This window comes from Musca domestica, unplaced genomic scaffold (genome assembly GCF_030504385.1).
Source record: "Musca domestica strain aabys unplaced genomic scaffold, Musca_domestica.polishedcontigs.V.1.1 7, whole genome shotgun sequence".
NCBI lineage: Eukaryota > Metazoa > Arthropoda > Insecta > Diptera > Muscidae > Musca > Musca domestica.
Window position 1 is genome coordinate 3559644 of NW_026712383.1, and position 22336 is coordinate 3581979.

Genomic DNA, 22336 nt, shown 5'->3' on the forward strand with positions numbered 1-22336 from the left:
CTTTTTATTCAGTGAAATTTGACAAAGTAAATTACAGAAAATGCAGAAATGGATAGCCTTTTTGAAATGACTTTACCTTCTTAATTTTGCCATGGTATTGATATAATGTTTTCTTTTCGGTGAGGGAAAGAAGAAGATTGGTCCTTCTGGAGGATCGCCTTCCAATTGGTGTTTATATGAACGTGTACATGGAATACTTGGTGGATACAAATTCCACAATATACAAACAGATGTTGTGGAAAGCATCGGTATGTTACTACGTGTGTACTCCAAAATACAATACTATTGTGTTTTGGTAATAAATCGGCATTTTCCTATTGGGTGATGGTATGCATTTTTCTAGGCTTATCTTCTATAGAAATTATCGAAGATGATGCTATACAATTGGTCATTTGAAATACTTATTAAAAAAAAAAAAACACTTAAAAATGTTGACATATCAATGTTCCCAGCGTTGATGCATGTACCGGTATTCTTCTACCATGGATACTGCTTAAGAATACATTACATCAAAACCAAAAAAAAGAAAAACAAATAAGCGAAAACAAGTAAAAAAGCTGTAAGTTCGGCCGGGCCGAACTTTTAATACCCTCCACCATTTGGTACAAATTTGGCAATTTCCAAAAAAAAAAAATAAAATAAATAAATAAATGAAATAAAAAAAATCCTTTAAAAATTCTGTTAAAATCTAAAAAATACCGAATGTCTATACGACGACGTATACCTGCATAGGCAACTTTTGTCATAAGTTATTACAACATTTAAATGCGAAACTTGAAGAAAAATTTGTTTATAATGTAGCTAAAATCATCAAAATACCGAATATAGGGGGTACCGTTATATGGGGCCTATACGAAGACGTGGACCTACATGGCCCATTTTCTGTTTTCTGCTGCAGTATCTATTACGAACTTCAAATACCAAATTTGCAACGGTTCCGTTAAATAATGTCGCTAAAATCATCAAAATACCGAATATCGGGGGGTACCGTTATATGGGGGCTATACGAAGACGTGGACCTGCACAGATAATTTTCTGTCTTAGGCTGTAGTATCCATTACGAACTTCAAATGCCAAATTTGAAACAATTCCGGTGAATAATGTCGCTAAAATCATCAAAATACCGAATATCGAGAGGTACCGTTATATGGGGGCTATATGAAAACTTGGACCTACATGACCCATTTACGAACTTAACCTGCCTACTGGCAAAATATACATGTGTACAAAATTTTAGCCTTCTATCTCAATTTGTTCGAAAGATAGCGTGATTACAACAGAGAGACATACGGACAGACAGACAGACAGACAGACAGACAGACAGACAGACAGACAGACAGACACACAGACAGACAGACGGACATGGCTAAATCGTCTTAGAATTTTACGCTGATCAAGAATATATATACTTTGTTGGGTCTGACGTGAGTATTTCGAGGAGTTACAAACGGAATGACAAAATTAATATACCCTCCATAGTATGGTGGAGGGTATAAAAACAGTAAGTTCGGCCGGTCCGAACTTTGAATACCCTCCACCATTTCAAACGAATTAGAAATGTTTCAAAAAAATAAAATCCATTAAAATATCTACTATCGGAAGGTGCCGATATATGGGGGATATACGATATTGTGGACCTATATAGACAAATCTATGTCTGGGGGTAAAGTACTCACAAAGAACTCCTTTTGTAGATTTTCAGACAATTCCGTTGAAAAATGTGGCTAAAACCGTCAAAATACCGAACATCGGGGTGTACCACATATGGTGGCTATACGATATCGTAGACCTATATAGACAATTCTCTTTCAGGGGGTAAAGTACACAAAACAAACCGCTTGTGTGGAATTCAGACAATTCCATTGAAAAATGTGGCTAAAATCATCAAAATACCGAATATCGGGAGGTACCGTGATATGGAGGGATATACGATTTCGGGGACCTATATGGACTATTCTCTTTTAAGGGGTAGAGTGCTCAAAATTAACTCCTTGTGTAGAATTTCAGACAATACCATTGGAAAATGTGGCTAAAATATTCAAAATACCGAATATCGGGGGTACCGCTATATGGGGTATACGATATCGTGGACCTATATAGACAATTCTCTTTCAGGGGGTTAAGTACTCTTAAGGAACTCCGAAAATACCGAATATCGGGGGGTACCGTTATATGGGGGCTATACGATATCGTGGACCTATAGAGACAATTCTCTTTCATGGGATAAAGCACTCAGAAGGGACTTCTTGTGTGGAATTTCAGACAATTTCATTAAAAAATGTGGCTAAAATCATCAAAATACCGAATATCGGGGAGTACCGTTATATGGTGGCTATACAATATAGTGGACCGATATAGCCCATCTTCGAACTTGACCTGCCTGCAGACAGATCTGTCCAAAATTTTTGCTCCCTATCTTAATTCGTTTTGACTGTAGCGTGATTATAACAGACGGACGGACATGGCTAAATCGTCTTAGAATTTTACTCTGATCAAGAATATATCTACTTTGTTGGGTCTAAAATGATTATTTCGATGAGTTACAAACGGAATGACGAACTTAATATACCCTCCATACTATGTATGGTGGAGGGTATAAAAAAGGTGATAAAGAAAATAATAAATTAACTCAGCAAAATATAACAAGTACTTACAAGCAGTTAGCAAAATGTATTAGGTATATTAGCAAATTGATTGAAAAATGCTCAATACTCAAAAGTAATTGCTGAGACTGAAAAAGTGCGGAAATTTAGTTACAATGTGATTTGTTCTTTAATACAAATATCGTATAGGGAGGCACAGTAATATCGTTAGTTCTTGTTTTGCAGCGCGAATATAATTCATTGTTCCTATTATTTAAATACTCCCTAATTATGTTTTGTTTTTAACTCCTGAATTAAAACAAGTAAAAAAGCAGTAAGATCGGCCGGGACAAACTTTGAATACCCTCCACCATTTGGTAAAAATTTAACAACTTAAAAAGAATAAAATCCTCTAAAAATTCTGTTAAAATCTTAAAAATACCGAATGTAGCCGTATATTAGGGTCCATACGACGACATGGACCTGTATAGGCAACTTTTGTCACAATCTATTACAATATTCAAATATAGGGAGGTACCACGTGGACCTATACAGATAATTTTTTGTCATAGGCTGTAGTACCTATTACGAATTTCAAATACAAAATTTGAAACAATTCCGGTAAATAATGTCGCTAAAATCATCAAAATACCGAATATCGGGGGGTATCGTTATATGGGGGCTATACGAAAACGTGGACCTGCACAGACAATTTTCTGTCATAGGCTGTAGTATTCATTACGCACTTCAAATATTAAATTTGAAATAGTTCCGGTAAAAAATTTCTCTAAAATCATCAAAATACCCAATATCGGGAGGTATCGTTATATGGGGGCTATACGAAGACGTGGACCTACATGACCTATTTTCAATACCAAAAGTTCTGCAGACATAATACACATTTGAGTAAACTTTTATCAACCTACTTCATTTCGTTCGGAACCTAGAGTTATTTCCACAGACGGACGGACATTGATAAATTTTGTGCTGATCAAGAATATATATACTTTGTAGGATCTAAACGGTAGGGTCTAAAATGTATATTTCGAGGTGTTACAAACGGAATGACAAACTTAATATACCCTCCATACTATGGTGGAGGGTATAAAAATATATATTTAATGTATTCCATTATTCTTATATGGAATATGTAATATTTTAATATCCCAGCAAAAATACTCATTACAAATCGGGTTACACAATATTTTAACAATGACACGTTGCACAATATTTTTAAACGATTTTTTTTTTTTAATAAACAAGTTCTCGTATGACGAAGTTTAGTGGTCCAAGATGATTACTGAGTACTTCATTAATCGATTTTAATTGGCCAAAATTTACAGTAGGTTGATACCCCGATTTGTAAGGAGTAGTTTTGCTGGGATATTAAATTTTTTGTTCAAATAAAAACAATAAAATTTTCGTTTTCAAGCATGTCTATTCGTTTTTATTTCCTCGTTTGTTGGTGAATAGTTCTGTTAAAAATATATTTATATACTTGTTTCAAATTTGAGACGGCTTCTGTTGAAAATTATCTTAAAATTGTTTCGCTTCATCCAGTCCACATATATTTCTTTACAAGGGGAAGAGCGGTTTAACTGCTTCCAGCTCTAAAATATTATTAAAACAAATAAGGAAAAGCCGGGCGGGGCCGCCTATATGATACTCTACACCACTATGCATATTTAGTAGAGCTTATTTATTTGAAGTAGATTATAGAACCTATGGCATAACCAGAAAGGTATATTTACTTCGAAATTAATAGGAAAAACACAACCCTGTTGGGTGTCTTATTCCGACAAAATAATCTAAGGTGACATATATACATCAAAATTGCTTTTGTTTGTTTTTGAATTTGATGTTTTATTTACATATAAAAAAAAATAAATGAATCAAATGTAAAAAAGTGTAAAGAAAAGAGTCGGACACCTCATATATAACAGCCCATAATTAACACAACGTAGGCTAATATGTATGTATATGGAAGGAATATCTACAAAATGTATAATTTATGTATTGATCTAAAAAAAATTGACCCAAACCCTACAGCAATAAATACTTTCTTTTTTCGGAGGAAATTTGTTTCAGAAATTTTGTAGTTTACTTACTCATTTCTTAATATAAGTCAAGTAAGCAAAAGTTACCAGGAGTTACAAAAGTATACCAGGAGGATACCGTTACATTTTGTTTTAATCCCAATACAAAAGTAGTTCCTAATTAGATTTGATTTGGAGGAATAGAGTTCTAAATACCTAAAATACTTCCTAAAAATTAGTCGAAATAGTTTCAATAGTTTAATAAAGTACATATTATACTAGAATTAATATTTTTCTTTCTTTTTCTATTTTAAACAGTTAAAAACAAGATGTATATAGTAATATATTGAAGATGAAATTTGATGTTCTTCATAGAATGCATATTCGAATTCGATTCGAAAGGTATTAAGTTTGCTTGAAATTTTTCTCCATTTGGCATTCAATCTCCTTCAGTTTGGTGCTTCCATGTCATTTCGTTAATCTCTAAAGTCCTTCTGAATATCAAAGAAATCATTAATTTTTATTCGAATTCTATAATTTCATTTACATCAGATAATTTTTCGTTGTAGCAAATGAGAATATCATCAAAATACCGAATTTTGGGAGGTACCGTTAAATGGGGGCTATACGAAGACGTGGACCTGCACATGCAATTTTTTTGTCATAGGGTGTATTATTCATTACGAATCTCAAATACAAAATTTGAAACAATTCCGGTGAATAATGTCGCTAAAATCATCAAAATACCGAATATCGGGAGGTACTTATTTATGGGGGACATATGAAAACGTGGACCTACATGGCCCATTTACGAACATAACCTGCCTACTGGAAAAATTAACACGTGTATAAAATGTTAGCCTTCTATCTCAATTCGTTCGAAAGATAGTGTGATCACAACAGACAGACGGACAGACAGACGGACATGGCTAAATCGACTTAGAATTTTACGCTGATCAAGAATATATATATATATATATATGCTTCGTTGGGTCTGAAATGAGTATTTCGAAGAATTACAAACGGAATGACAAAGTTAATATACCCTCCATAGTATGGTGGAGGGTATAAAAAAATTGTTCACAAATGTTGTTTTCTTTTATATTCAATTTTAATTCAACTGTCATTTCAATGTCTACCAACAAAAAATATCAACTCTGTTTTGACATTATAGGGGCGCCACAAGAAAAAATTGTTATCAGCAGTTAGCTTTACACTACCTTTCTCATTTTGCCATGATACCACCCATGGCTCAATAAAGGTGGGAATACCTAAAGCTCTTATCTAGCTGGCTTAAGTCATCGGCTGGCTTCTTCGGAAATGAACAAAGGAGCCTATTGCCAAAATCGAACTAAGTCAACCTAAAATTCCTTTGTTCATCTACGAAGAAGCCAGCCAAATATGCGCTTTATGTATTTCAACCCTAAGAAAGGTTGCTCAACTTCAAAGAAACTAGAAAAATGCAACTCTGTGCTGGAGTCTTATAGTGTCAAATAGACTTTTAAATGTGCAACAGTTGGTTTAGTTTATTTTACATTTTATTAACAAAGTTCTTATATTGGGAAAATCCGCGAAACAAGAATGGAATTTTTGGGTTATTCCACAAGATTGAATCTAAAATAGTAGGACAATATAGTTTTATCCCAATATTGTACAATGTGTTTCCCATTAACATCGAAAGTATGCTGCAACCGAATTTGAAATAATTTCAAATTATTGTATTTTTTTATTCAAAACAATGCACACACATACACAAAATGTGTATGTGTTGTGACAGAATAAGGTTACCAAAATAAAAAAAATTGTATTTAGGGGGTAGCTTTTAGCTACCTTCTGCAATTGTGCCATGATACCACTTATCAACATTTGGCTTTAGAGCAGTTATGGTTGTGTTTCAGAGGGAGGCAAATCCAACTCTGAATCGATTTTCACTAAATTTGTCGGAGACATTGCTATAGAGTGCATGAGAAGGATTATATTAAAAAGTCTATATTGGAGCCGAGTTTCACACGTACGTCCCGAAAATCACCCCATTTGGGCTGTTATGGGAGCTATATGCAACTCTGAAGCGATCTTGATAAAATGAAAAAATTCATTGTTGTCGAATTGTTATTACGAATGCGAGGGACTTAAACACCGTATCGGATGAAACATATATATGGGGCCATAGCTATATCTGAACTGATTTTCACTAAATTTGACGTACTTGCTTCTAGACTGAATTCGGTTCGATGTGCCAAAATACAGGTCATTTGGACTTATGTTGGCCATTTGGTGCACAATTAACCCGAAATCGGTTAAAGATGTATATGGGAGCCATATCCAAATCTGAACCGATCTTGATACAATGTGGCAATGTGGGCTGCATCTGATATCTAGTACCAAATATCATTGTTGTGAAGTGCTTATTGAAGTGCTTAGACTGAACTCGGTTGGATGTACTAAAATTCGGGTCTTATGGCCTTATGTTGACCATTTGGTGCCCCATTAACCCGAAATCGGTTGAATTTCATTTCACTAATTTCAAAAGGGTTCGTCCTTGGGCCAAACAAATGTTGTTTGGAAAATTTCATCTCAATGGGATAATAAATGCGACCTGACGAACTGACATGCATAAATCGACTCAGAGTGATGGGTCTATCTTGCTTCCTTCTCCCTGTCACAAACAAATGCACAAAGACATAATACCATTACCACTATCTGGTGTAGGGTATAAAAAGATAAAATACATATTTCTTACCTATTTCACAGAAAAAATCCTTATTTTCCCGGCTTTGCCGAAACTGCCATTTCGAGGAATTTGAGGGTTGCCATTTCGGTTTACTCGATTTCTTCCAAGCATTTTTTGGTTTATTGGTGAATTATGTTGGTATATACTATAATATTTTTTAAATTGCTTTTCCTATCGTTCGGAATCTTGCCTTTAAGTAGCCGAAGGCATTTCCCATCACTCTTCGAGCTTTCGAAAGGCGATTGTCAAATAATTTCTCCTTCTCTGGAAAATAAATGTAGAATGGGATTGGCTTCATAAGATATTCCAAAAGTTGGAAAGCGAATCCCCAATTGTGAAAAGTGGAACATTAACGCCATTTATGTTTCAACAATTTCCTTGAAAATCTGGACTTTGAAGCAATGACTTTAGTTTACTTTTTTTATATATATAAAAATAGTTGCACCAGGTCACTGATATTTATATAGATGAAACAAAACCTGAAATTAAAGGAAATGCTTATTGACAAACAACTAAGTAAGTGTTTGTACCTATCATTGTCAATATAATTTATAATTATTTGTAATTATAGTTGTAATATACCTCAAATTTTTAAAGGTTTGACTTCAATATGACAGCCATCCAGGGTAATTTTGGTATTTTAAGTTCTCTGAAGGGACATTATTTATTTAAAAGGACTTAAAAAGACTTATGAGCCCATGGCTTCGAATCCTTTGACATTTTTATTAGTCTTTTTCTCTGTAGAAATTTTGCAAGGCAGATTGTCCGAGGATAAAACTTGCCATACTTTTACGCAGAATTCATTAAATATGACGCAGATCGTACGACAAATAGACATCCTATTGTAGCGTATTCATCAAAGACCTATTGCTACTCTTTTTCTAATAAAATGCACTTTAATTCTCCGCTGTTTCAAATTGATATATTGCAGATCTTGTCTATTGTCTGTCTGCGATTGAGCACAACACTGAATAAAAAGATTTTTGAAAATTATTTTTTTTCCATTTGAACGGTGGGAATTGTCAATTGGTATGTTTTTATTTTCGGTAATGTATGAATACATAAACTGTCATTTATACCCTCTCAACTTTCGTTTACACCCCCTCAAACAAGTAGGGTTAACCTACTAGTTCTATTAAACCCAGTGGGCTTTAATACTGTAAACATACTTTAAGGCTTTAGGGAAAGTTATGGTTTGTATACAATGACTTGACAACCCTGTCACATTGTTGTTTCCTCTGTATGCACTTATGAAAATACGAAAAATAATCAACTGTTATGTGATTTCGAAAAGTGCAGACAACAACCGGATACCGAATATTTAAACTCTGTAAAAAACAACACTTGCCACCAAGAGAGGGTATCTTGGGGGTGGTATTATGCTTTAGAAGTAAGACAGAAAAGCCAAGTTAAAAAGGAATCACCAAAGAGCCAACATTGAGTAGCAGTCGAAATACAACGAAACGGTCTCAGTTTAGTGCGTGAACTCTTCGAATGTGGATGTCTTTCGTGAAACGTGAAGACCATTAAAAATTTAAATATAAAAAATAAAATAATAAAGAAAATTAATTAAATGAAAACCACATAGAAAGTGTAAACGCATTCGAAATAATTTATTGAAACAAGAAAGCAAAAGAAAAGAAGAAATTCCATTTGACAAAAAGTTGGTAATGTCAAAAATCCACAGGAAACGGAAATTGTGCTGACAAACAAAAAGAAAATTGTTTTCTCTTATGGTGGAGGATTCTTTTGGTATCCACCTTAAAAAAATTTTCCAGCTTAGAAAATTTTTGTGTTGAAAGTCTGCAGATGCAGTTTATTTGTGACATCGGGAAATAAGAAATCGTGGATACAATTGTGAAAATGCAATTAGGTGTTGGAAATTGATAATTTTAAAGTGAATTATAAAAAAAAGATGAAATACTAAAGTCCAAGTTTTTTTCAAACGAAAATCTCTGTACACCACAATTCTTCCTTTGGTTGTAACACAACCATCATCATCGTCATATGAAGGGCTCACAGCTATACCGAACTAAGTCATAAAAACATAATTCCATGATATTTAGAGGTAAAGTAAATGTACTGCAATTAATTTCTGGAAGCAATATTTTAGTCTACCAAAAGAAAATGTAAAAGTCTATATTCAAAATTAACTAATGATATAAAGTTAAAAGAAAAATAATTTAAATATATTACTAAAAAAATATTCAAAAACAAAAAACCTGCTTTGGTTCGTTATTACTCTGAATTAAATTTGAAGGTTTTACAGCTAAAACGAACCAAGTCAAAAAAATAAATAAATTGTTCATTTTATGACTAAATATAGTTGATGTTCCGCTTGTAATAAGCAACTGATGTTGATAGATTTGGAAAAGGCAATGCTTTTTGAATGTCGAAAGTACAGAAATAGTGCTCATCAGATGGCACTTCTGTATTCAGTGAGTCTCGAGCTAGCTGTGCTGCTTTTAAGTGAAGTTCCTTTTGCCAAATTAAATTTGTATTTTCGTCTTCATAGAATTTTATTTTCATGTTAAGTTCATCACATATTCGAAAGTTATCCTTATTCGGTCAGTGCTCCAGTGGTCCATTCCAACAAGTACCTCCCCCACAAAGGGTAAAAATTTTGAATAATTATAACTCTTATAAAATGTGATGAAATTTTCCGATTGTGTGCAAATTACACAGATCAGAATATTTTTATTATCCCACGCTCTGCTGTGAATATGGAATATATCGCTCCACTATCTCTGGTATCATCCCCACAAAGGGTCAACATTTTGAATATCCATGAAGCTCATAAGACGCGATATTATTCGATTTCATTCAGATTGGGTACATTTCAAAATTTCCTTCAACACAAGATCTGTTATAAAGATGGTAGAGATCGGACCATTTCTTCTGGTACCTTCCCACACAGGGTTCAAGATTTTGAAAAACAAAACTGAAAGAAAACGAAATAATCATCCAACTCCCTTTAGATTTCACACATACAAACATTTTCGCTAACACAATATTTGTTGTGAAGATGGAATATATCTGCGAACCCCTTCCGGTACATCACCCACAAGGGGTCACAATTTTCAATGCCTTTATCTGTCATAACTTGCGAAACAAGTCGATGATTCTTTACAACTTGCTATATCTAAATATTTCTCTCAACCAGAAACATGAGATGAATATGAAATAATGTACGATTTTCTTGTCATTGTGCCCATACTAATATTTAATGTGTATTAGGAAAAAGTATATCAAATAAAAAAGCAGTAAGTTCGGTCGGGCCGAGCTTTGAATACCCTCTACCATTTGGAAAGGATTTGGATATTAAAGAATACTTTTAAAAATCATAAAAATACCGAATATAGAGAGTTATCGTAATATGGGGGTATATACGAAAATGTGGACCTGCACAGCCATGTTTTGTCATAGTCCATTACAACATTCAAATAGGAAACTTGAAAAAATCCGGTAAATAATATCGCAAAAACTTCATAATACCGAATACGAAATATGAAAAAAATTGGTGAATAATGTCGTTAAAGTCATCAAAATACCGATCATTTCCAATACCAAAAGCCCTGTAGACCAAACACACATCTGAGTAAATTTTATTAACCTACTACAAACGCCTCGGAAGCTAGAGTGATTTCCACAGATGGACAGACAGACGGATGGACATCACTAAATCGACATTGAACCATTGCTGATATCTATATATACGCTGATTCAAAGTGAAACACACTGACTTGGTTCATTTTTGCTTTGAATAAAAACGAAAATGACAGTCGTAGACTTAGGTTTTTTAACGTTATCTTTGGAACGAAACACTTTTTGACATTGTGCTTTACAGAGTAAACGGAGTTGCCATATGCGGGGACATTGGCACTAGTTTCGGCATTTTTTATTTTTCATGACTTGGTTCGGTATAGCAGTGAGCCCTCCATATCATCACATCAAATCGTTGAAGTCGTCGTAGCCGCCGACGACGTTGCCGTTATTGTGGCACACAAAAGCATAAAAGAACAGAGCAGAACGTCAATGCAAACAGAGAACGGAAAGTAGCGCATAACGAATGTTGTCGTTTATGTTGTTCTTGTCATCGTTGTCGTCGTCGTCGTCTTCTACATTGTATGTGTTGTTCTTGTTGTTGCAAGTGCCGTCGTTATCGTCGTAGTAGTAGTAGTAGAACGTGTCGCGTAGTCGAGCCTTTCATTCCGTTACACTTCGGGCCGCGTGGTGCAAAACTCCCCACAAGCCACCCCCTCAGTGATATGAAATAAACACACACACACACCCGCACAGCGACCGACACACATTCTCTCACACCCAAAAACAAGAGAAAAGAAGTATAACGTCAAGTAACATTAATTGATTGTGTATCGTAACGCCGTAGTATTTATAAGACTTGCCGCTTTTTGGATAACACGCTTACCCTCCCCGCCCCTCCGTTGAAAGTTCGTGTTTCATGTGGCGAAGTGTATGCGAGGAAAACTTGTTTGTTCATACACATTTGTCAATAATTCTTGGCCAAAGGAGATGTAAGAAGGATTTCAACCCCATGCCAAGCAACCACCACCACCACGACCATTAAGTCATCATTACGATTTGTTCCAACTGTCCATGGAGTGAAAAAATCTTCAGCCAGAGAGAGAGATGTAGTGAGAGAGAAAGTGTCAAAAGACCAGTAACGGACACATTCGAAGAAAAGGAATTTCATAATTAAAACGGATGTTGCAGTTATTCCGAAAGAGACCTATAAGACCCACAACGCATGTAAGTTCGAAGTAAAGCAATATTCAGAAGAAGAAGAAGAAGTAGCACACAGAAAAATGTCATTGAGTGGCATTGTAGGAGCGCGCCAGTGCATAATAAATGAACGAAAGATACTAATGAGACAGAGAGTTAGTTTTATTGGCAAGTGATGAGTGTCAACCAGAAGAGAGTCAGGGAGAGCACGGCCGTATTTTATGCATTAGAGAGCAGCAACAGTTTCTGCGAATGAAACACCACAAAACGGCCATTTCGTATGTCATGTGACCATAATTACGACATATACCTATAACAAATGTCTTCACACACACACACGCACACTGTTCTCCCACAAATACCAATACAATTTGCATAACTGGTACATATGTGTTCTTTTTTCTCGTTTCTTGGGCATTCATTCTTCAACGAAAAATCCAAAAAAAAAAACATTTTTTTTCTGTGAGAATTTAAGTTTACAAAAATTGATACGTTTTTAATGATTGACTATGTGTGGGGTGTGGTACAATGACCCGAACGACGGCCAGTTTAATTGCAACACATTTTGGTGTTGTGTGTGTGCATCAACATCATCATTTTTTTTCTTTTAAAGGAATTGTTCAAGGTTATTCAGTGGATGGAAATATGGACTCAAATTATTGTGGCGCATGCTATATTTTGTGTATAGACAAAAATATCCAATCCAATTTTTCGCGCCTGTATTTTTAAATACATCAGCAACGAACGAATACTAGTTGGTCCTTCGTAATATTTGTTTTCACGTTGCGTGGGGACGAATGTCCATATGAATGCAAGGTGTGCGTAAAAATGCAAAGCCAACAACAAAAATAATTTACTATGAGTGTCGAAGTCTTTTGTGCACGAATGCAAGGTTTTCAATTAATAATATAAGAATTTCATGATTGAAATTTGACCACTGAGAAAATAATTGATTCGGATACGTCTTTCATTGGATCTTGAACCAACTTCAGAATATAATGCAAAGTTCCCTTTACAAAATCATACGTAATGAATTCAAATATAAAATCCTTGATTTTAATGTAACAGTGCGATATTACTGGCAGATTTGCAGTTTAAATGAAGCTATCGAAAAATCTTGATTCGCTCCAAGGGTGATATGGTTGAGCATCTATATTGGGTGTTTAAGTTTTTCACTGCATATTTATTGCATCTTTTTATATCCTATACCATACATAATAAGTTTGTTCCTTCTCGAAATGAGTACTTAAGCCCCCAAAAAATGTATATATTCTTGATCAGCATATTCTTGATCAACATATTCATTAAAGGGTAAAGGAAACTACGTTCTTTTAAAGTTGAACTGGATTTCTGTTGCTTTTAGAGGGATTCGATATAGCAATACAACAGAACCTGCATACTTCCCCGTAATAATCGTAGCCTCAATTAAATTTTTGTGTAGTTTTTTTGCTATAAGCCTTATACCATGGCAAAGGCGCAGGTATCTATGTTTCCTACTAAAAAAATATACAAATCAGAAGCGATTTTAATATAATTTTGACAAAAATATTTTTGAATCAAATTCCGTCACACATTCCACATTCCATACTTCATTGACATTTGACATACATAGCGTGTTTGGTGCATTAAATATACGAAATCGGCGAAAATATATATGGAAGCTATGTTCAAATCTGCACAGATTTCAATATAATTTGGCAAATTTATTTTTGTGCCAAATTTCGTTATTCATTTCGAATTTCATTAGAATCATAAATACATATCGTGTTTGGTACATAAAATATGTGCTATTAGCGGAAAATAAATATAGGAGCTATATTCAAATCTGAAATAATTTCAATATAAATTGGTAAATTAATTTTTGATTCCAATTGTTTTTATTGAAATTGAAACAACACAAGATCTGTTGTAAAAATGGTAAAGATCGGACCATTCCTTCTGCTACACCTCCCCCCACCCAACCCACATAAATAAGCGAAATAACATCCATCAATCCTATTTTTTTCACGTCCTTTTATTTCTACTAATACAAAATCTGCTGTGAATCGTTCCACTTCTTCTGGTACATCCCCCATAAAGGGTAAAAATTTTGAATATCCATGACGCTCATAAAACTCGAAATGAGCATCCGATTTCATTCAGACTTGGTACATCTCAATATTTCCATCAACGCAAGAACTGTCATAAATGTGGTAGAGATCGGACTATTTCATCTGGAACATCTTAAATCTGCTACTACCTAAATATTCCTCTCAACTAGAAATCTGAGATGAATATGGAATTTATGATTTTTCATAAAATTGAATATAAATGTTCGATTTTCATGTAATTTTTTCCACCCCAATATTTTTATATGTATTAGATGAAGTATGAGAAGGGAATACTTCCGTCGACCATGTCTGGTACTTCACTCACATTTTAACATCTTCTAATATAGTCCAAACCTGGAACTTCGCAATATTTATATCATATTTATTTAGGACCGATAAGAAATAGACGATATTGGCCCATTTCTTTGAGACCTACTCCGTAGAGGGTCGAATCGAACATTTCCCAAATTGCTTAAAAGCTGGTTATTTTTTCCAGAATTTCATTTGCACTTTTTGCCGGCATAAGCTCATAAGGATGATGAAATTGCTTTCCAATTGTTCATTCTGTATTCCATTTCAATAGGCAAATCTATACGTATATAATTACTCATATGTATAGTGTTCTTCTCAGAAAAAACTAGCTGGCAAGCAAGCGAAAACATTTAATATAAACTCATTAATGAGAAACCATGTGTTTTGTTCTTTTCGTTATTATTGTTGTAGCTGTGCGAAAGGGCTTGTATTTTATTAAAATAATTTGATTTAGATCCAATGTCTAGCATCATATGAGATTTGAACATACCACACCATGTGTTACCCATACACATAACTCGTAGGTACACACACACACACGCACACTTACACATTAAGGATGTGTTCTGTGGAATATGAATGGATAGATAGATAGATAGACAGAAAGAAATCTAGATGGATGGGTTGCCTAGTTTCCGGGTTCAATTTAGTTTTGTTCTTTCTTCTTTTGCTATTCATCTGCTGATCCAGTTTAAATGGTGTGTCTGTCAGTGTATGTGTGTGTGTGTTCGTGTTACATAAAAAAGTAGCCACTGCCATAATGACTGATATAAATTATTTATGATTTGTTTTGTTATCGCCGTTATTCTGCTAGACATTTGTACAAATATTTCTATTGACATAACAAACATAAATAGGTATATTAGAAGAAAATCGCTAATGTTTTAAATAATAAGTTATGACGGATAGACTGAATAAAGAGAAATAAATTTTTTAATGACTAATTTTGTTTTAATTCAAATTTACGAATTGAGATTACATTTTAAGTTTACGTTAGTTAAGATTGGAGAAAGGGGCAAGTCTGAGTCCCACACGTCCTTATAGGCATACACATATAGGGTGAGATAAAAAAACTGCAACAAAGTCAAACGCCATAATTTTTAATTTTTTTTTTGAAAGCAGAAAATGTCGGAAATAGCATCAAATTTTAGAATAACTTTAGATTTGTTCGAATTGGTCACCTTTGGCACGAATTATGGCCTTCAAACTGCTAATGAAACCGTCACATGCTGCCCGAATGTTGCTCTGCGGTATTTTGGACCATTCCAGGCGAAGCGCTTGCTTGATGTGATCGACACTTTGGTATATTTTAGAGCCAACCTTGCTTTCCAAAATACTCCAGGTTGATTAATACGAGCGGAGAGCGACCATCGGCTGTTATGGCATCACCATGGCCGGCGGAGAAATCCAAATTCGGCAGTTCACAACTTTCGGCCAAGCGAAGCAACACTTTAGCTCTTTTGAGTCTATTTTCTTTCTGCTGCGGTATAAGTTCTTGCACTTTTTGGAATTTCAATGGCTTTATCCCGAGCTCATTTGTCAATATTTGCCGAATGGAATATTGCGATATGTTCAGCTCACGGGCCATTTTTCGGCCACTGCGGCGCGGGTTTTGATTATTTTTACTTTTCGAACAAATTCTGCTTATGTTGCTGTTTTCTTCCGTCCACTTCCTTGACGTCAGGCTACGCTACCAGTATGACGGTAACGAGCGATGGTACGAGACACAAAAGATTTATCCACATTTAAATGCTGGAATGCTCTAACGATAGCCACTTGTGGTATTCCAGCCATATATATGGAATCACATTATCACGCTTAAATTCCATCACAAATAACTTTTTTTCTGGAAAATTCTAACCAAAATGATTTTTTACGCTTGTAAACAATAAAATGAGCTGTCACTGGAATAATTTTAACAGCTGTCGGACGAGTGGCTTAGAAATAACAGCAGTCTGAAGTTGGTTCCAGTTTTTTCATCTCACCCTGTAAGCCTTTAAACATCCGGCATATTTTATCAGCGAGTTTGCCAGTTCGTTACCTCTAATCCCATCATGACCTGTTACTCATATGATTCGTATTGATCCTTGTTGAATATAATTGTAGATTGCCGTTATTCAGTTTTTACAATATTTTGACTTAATTGTACGGTCTGTTGTTGCCCCGAGGGCTACAATGTAGCATTCTCCGGTGTTTTTGGCTGTAATTTAAAAAAAAAATTAACAACTTTGATTCTTCTTGTGGATTATTTTTATTGGGACGATGTCCTGTTGAGGTCCGTCACCACAGTTTATTGTCATTTGAGCCCTTTTTATGGTATTTTCCATCACTTCGGTCAAAACTTCCGGCGATAGGTCCTCACATTTTCGACGGATATTGTTTTTAAAAGCTGAAAGAGTCTGAGGCTTGTTGAAATAAGTCTGGAGCGGTCTGGCCAGTGCAAATCACCAAAACGTAAACGGGAAATGCGTCCTTCAGCATATCGATTGTGGCACTTGCAGTGTGTGCCGTTGCACCGTCCTGTTGGAACCAAATGTTTTTCAATTCCAACTCATCAAATTGCGGCAAAAAGAAGTCGTTGATCATTGCTAACCATTTACAGTAACCGCTTGGCGCGCGACGTCTTCGAAGAAAGCGGGTGTAGTGGCTCTTGGTGGGTTACACGTCGCAGTGTTTCACCAGAAGGCTTACTGGTTCAATAAAATTTGTGGCGATCCGCCCTTCTGGCTATACCTCCTCCAGAGTTAGATATAGCAGTAATTGACTATAAACGACCTTCAATATAGATGGGTTTAATTCTTAATTTTTGACGATATATATTTGTTGTAGTTTGAAATAATTAAAAAGGTACAAACCTCATTTTTATAGTATAGGAATAGTTTTGGTTTAATTTTAATGTTTGATATAGACTCCTAGGCCTATTTGAAATGTACAACTTATTTAGGAGATTTTTATTTTCATACATTCAGTAAATCTGTTAATAAAGCAGACCTTGATTCCACCCTGTCGTTTTAAATTAAATCAAAAATCATTTCATTTGACACCAAAAAATTTATTATGTAAAAATTAAGTGCGTTCTTAGAATATGGGAACAAATATTGACCCTCTTGAATATTTTGCAAAACAAACCAACGTTTAATCTGTTTCTTGGAAGTTGTTTCAGATCTTCAAGCATCGGATACAATGACCAACATTTTCGTTATAATTCCAAGTATAAGTATAACTTGTAATTCCAAGTAACGTCAAATTTTCTTAGAAATTAGAAAGTCACCATTCGCAGCATATGTTGACTCTTCATTAAATAATGATTATCAAAAAATCTATTTAACCACATGGCAAAATATTAAAATTTCGTAAAGGTTTTTGCTATAAGATTCCGAAAATTTTATCCGACAATATTTGCTTGCTCAAGGATTTTAAAAATTTTATGTGGAATATTTGGATTCTTTTGCTATGAAGTATATTTACTGGGTAAACTTTTAATAGTTTAAATATAAATTTTGTTTATTTTTGATAATTCAAATAAAAAAGATCCTACGAGTCCTGAATACATTTATTTGTGTACAGCAGTTCAGTTTCGTTTTGTCTGGGCTCAAATGTTTCAGATTTTAGGGTGCCTTCCATTGTCAATTTAAGAGCTCCAGCACAATTTTCCAGCAGCTCTAAGATTTCCAAGAAATACAATTCCTAAGTGTTTTATCGACTTTTTTAACAATAACGCTAACATTGTTCGAAGAAACGTTAGTTACTCGACTTTGAGTGTCAAAGTCGATCATTTCACTGGCATAAGAAAATTTGTGCCCGAAAGGTACTAAATCTTTCGATTTTGGGGAGGTAGCAATTTTCAAATGTTGGTAGTCCTGTTATAAAAATTCTACAATTCCTGCTCTTTAACTTTCAATCAGTTATACAAAAATTAGTACTTTTTGTGCACAAATTTTCTTATTTCCGACAGTGACCTAGATTTTATATATTACACGTTCCAAATACAGACTATTCACCCAAATTTTAGATATTTTTGTTCGTTAAAAAATTAAAAAATTGTAATATGCGCATGCAAAAAATTCACATTACAAATTTCCGAATTCTAACTTTACCAATTATCTGTATGCTTTGGCATAGCAAATGGTAACATTTAGTAACCCATTGGTTTGAATTTTCAAAAACTCAACCATATATTGCTGACATTCAATAGCAATAGCTTTAATCTTCCTGTCCAGGACTGCTAAATTTGAAATAGCATTTATTACCTTTAAGAATTCTTTTATACGTTTATTTAATATAGATATATTTTGTTAAAATAAGTACAACAAGTAAAACCAGTAAAGAAAGTCCTAAAGTCGGGCGGGGTAGACTTTATGATACCCTAAACCATTTTGCTAATTTAGTAGAGCTCCACATAACTCCACAGCATATTACAGCTGTGGGTAACAAATATAACAAATCGGATGAACAGTACATATGGGAGCTATAGCTATATCTGAACCGATTCTCACCAAATTTGACATACTAGCTTCTAGACTCAATTCGGTCGTAAGTGCCAAATTTCATCCCATTTGGACAAATATTAGACGTTTGGTGCACAAAAAAAAGTAAATCGGACGAAGTTATATATGGGAGCTATATTCAAATCTGAACCGATCCTAATAAAAATTAGCAAATGTATTTCTGAGCTGTATTTCATATATTTCCCCAAATATTGTTGTTACAGAGGTCATATTACGGCTGCGAAGGACAAAAATAACAAATCGGATGAACAATATATATGGGAGCTATAGCTATATCTGAACCGATTTCGATCAAATTTATTTTATTTTCCGGCCTAATTTGTATTTGCAAAATTCCATACTATTCGGGCTGATATTACACGTTTGGTGCACAATAAAAGGCAAATCGGACGAAGATATATATGGAAGCTATATTTAAATTTTGACCGATTATCTCTAATTTCAGGCGGACTGACATGCATATATCAACTCAGAAAGTGATTCTATGGAGACTCTAAAAAGTAACTATGGGTCTATCTCGTTTCCTTTTGCCTGTTACAAACAAATGCCCTATAAAAAGTAGCTAAGTTTTGCCAGGCCATCATGTGGAAGGATCATACAAAATGTTAAGAAAATTTCATTGAAAATACCGTTTAAATAAATACCGTTGTATGGAGGCTGTAAGAAGTATGCCGCATTTTTTTTTTGTCAGAAGATGAAGTACCCATTAGAACTTTTAAATATAAAATGTAAAAACATTCCTTTCAATAATGCTGCTAAGATAATAAAAAACCCGAAAAAAATGGAAGGTGCCGTTATATGTAAGGTATACGAAGACGTAGACCTGCATGTACATTTTTCTGTCATAGATTGAATCATCCATTACGAAATTTGAAATACTTCCCGTGGATAATGTCTCTAAAATCATCAAAATAACGAATATCAGGAGGTATCGTTATATGGGACCATTATATAGGGACTATACCAAGGCCTGGACCTGTATATGTAATTTTTTGTCATAAGATGTAGATATACCAATACGAAATTTGAAACGATTCCGGTCAATAATGTCGCTAAAATCATGAAAATACGGAACGTGGACCGACATGACACATTTTCTAACTTATCCTGTCTGCTGACACAATACACATGTGTGGATAGCCTTCTATCTCAATTCGTTCGAAAGATAACTTGACAAACTGACAGACGGACATCGCTAAATCGACTTAGAATTTTACACTGGTAAAGAATATATACAATAACGTGTATATACAAACGCGTGGGTCTGACATGAGTATTTCGAGGAGTTACAAACGGAATGACAAAGTTAATGTACCCTCCATAGTAGTATTAAACGTTAATCATAAATATATTTTAGTATGAAATCAATACCCATGTGGCGTATGAGTTATAAACATGAAATAAAACACTTATACGTATACGTATACATATACGTATGTCAAAATGTTTGTATCAGAGAGCCATAGACTAATGAATAGATGGACAATGGAATGTGTGGTAGTTCTCAGATTTTTCGTAGTCAACGTGCTGATTGAGCAGGACGGCCTGCTCGACATCGAAAACACATTTTTTCGTTTTGCACTTGACTGTTTGTTCATTTTTGATGTCATCGTGTAATGTACACAAATATTTTATTATTAAATAGTTTTAAATTTGAATTTGAGTGACCTGTAGCTTCACTCGTGCTGAGGTAATTTGCTGATTCGATTTTTGTCGACTATAATCGGTGAGATCTTTCCGTCGTCTACATATTCATAAGTCTATGGGCTGAGACATTAGTAGAAGTCTAACAAAACTCAATCAATCGTTCAGATGCAACATGCTCACATACGTGTTTGATTTACGATCGAAAGTTTGTTCTGCCCACGCTGTCAATCCGGGTCCAATATAAATTGAGGTGGCTGCACCATTCGGATCTTAACTGTGCCAAAACTACTCTGGTTATTAGGGGCAGCTCTCGCTCTTCAGCTGCGATGAGAGGGGGATGGACTCCTAGTGCGGTATTCAATCTATATTCTTCCATGACTTCCGAGACCGCGTCAGGGTGAATACTACTAATACCTGTTGATATAGAGGATCTGCCTATACCTTATGTACCTCTCTCTCCAGGTCATAAAGGTCTTTCTTTACGTACCTGGGCGGAGGTTGTCTATCCACCAGATGGTGAGTCTGTAACACCCAAGCAGGTATTGCATTGACAGCATAATATTATGCTGCCGCACCGGTCTCCTCATGTAGCTTATCGACAGGGTGTGGTTTGTTTTAATTGAGGCTAAGAACATTGAATCTGAGTAGAATCAAGTTAAATGCATTTTTATGTGTTACAAGGTTTAATATATTTATGCATTTGCTTTTAACAGGCAAAACGAAACAAAAAAGTATCTTCTGATAAACCACGAATCGATTTATTTATGCATGTACAGGGTGAGATAAAAAAAGTTGCAACAAAGTCAAACGCCATTATTATTTTTTTAATTTTATTGAATTAAACCAAAAAATATCGGAAATATCATCAAATTTTTAGAATAAGTTTAGATTTATTCGAATTACGAACTATGGCCTTCAAACCGCCAATGAAACCGTCACACGATTCCCGAATGTTGCTCTGCGGTATTTTGGCACATTCCCGGCGAAGTGCTTGCTTGGGGTGATCGACACTTTGGTATTTTTTAGTGTCAACCTTGCTTTCCAAAATACTCCAGACACAATAGTCCAACGGATTGGTAAACGGAGATTTTGGTGACCATTGTACGCTGGAAATGAAGCGAAGAACCTCATTTTCTAACCCTCCTGTTGGAATGTCTAAGGTCTGCGACCAAAATGTTTGCGTGCCCAAGGCTTTAATACATCCTCCTTAATATTTTCGCGATAATATTCGGCATTTATTCTGATGCCACGGTCGATTAATATAAGCGGAGATCGACCATCGGCTGTTATGGCGTCCCACAGCATCACCATGGCCGGCGCTTGAGTTATGTTGGCCAACCGAAGGTGCACACGATAATTATGTTTGTTTACAAACTGCTGGACAACGAATGTTTACTCATCGGAGAAAACCAAATTCGGCAGTTTACCATTTTCGGCCAAGCAAAGCAAGTCTTTAGCTCTTTTAAGTCTATTTTCTTTCTGTTGCGGTGGAAGTTCTTGCACTTTTTAGAATTTCAATGGCATTTTTCAATATTTGCCGAATGGAATATTGAGATATGTTCAGCTCAAAAGGCATTTTTCGGCCACTGCGACGCGGGTTTCGATCAAGTCACTTCTTTACATTTCGAACCATTTCTGCTGATGTTGCTGTTTTCTTCCGTCCACTTCCTTGACTTCGGGTTACGCT

At 34.9% G+C, this 22336-nt stretch overlaps 1 protein-coding gene across 1 annotated transcript in view; it reads left to right on the top strand.

Annotated features, from left to right (window-relative positions):
- Positions 1–11269: 11269 nt before the first annotated feature.
- The window catches only part of LOC101893182 (voltage-dependent calcium channel subunit alpha-2/delta-3), a 151376-nt gene continuing 140309 nt past the window's right edge, over positions 11270–22336 (top strand). Inside the window, exon 1 of the mRNA XM_020034954.2 lies at positions 11270–12119. The gene's annotated coding sequence lies outside the window, so the exon portion shown is untranslated. The remainder of the gene's footprint in view (positions 12120–22336) is intronic.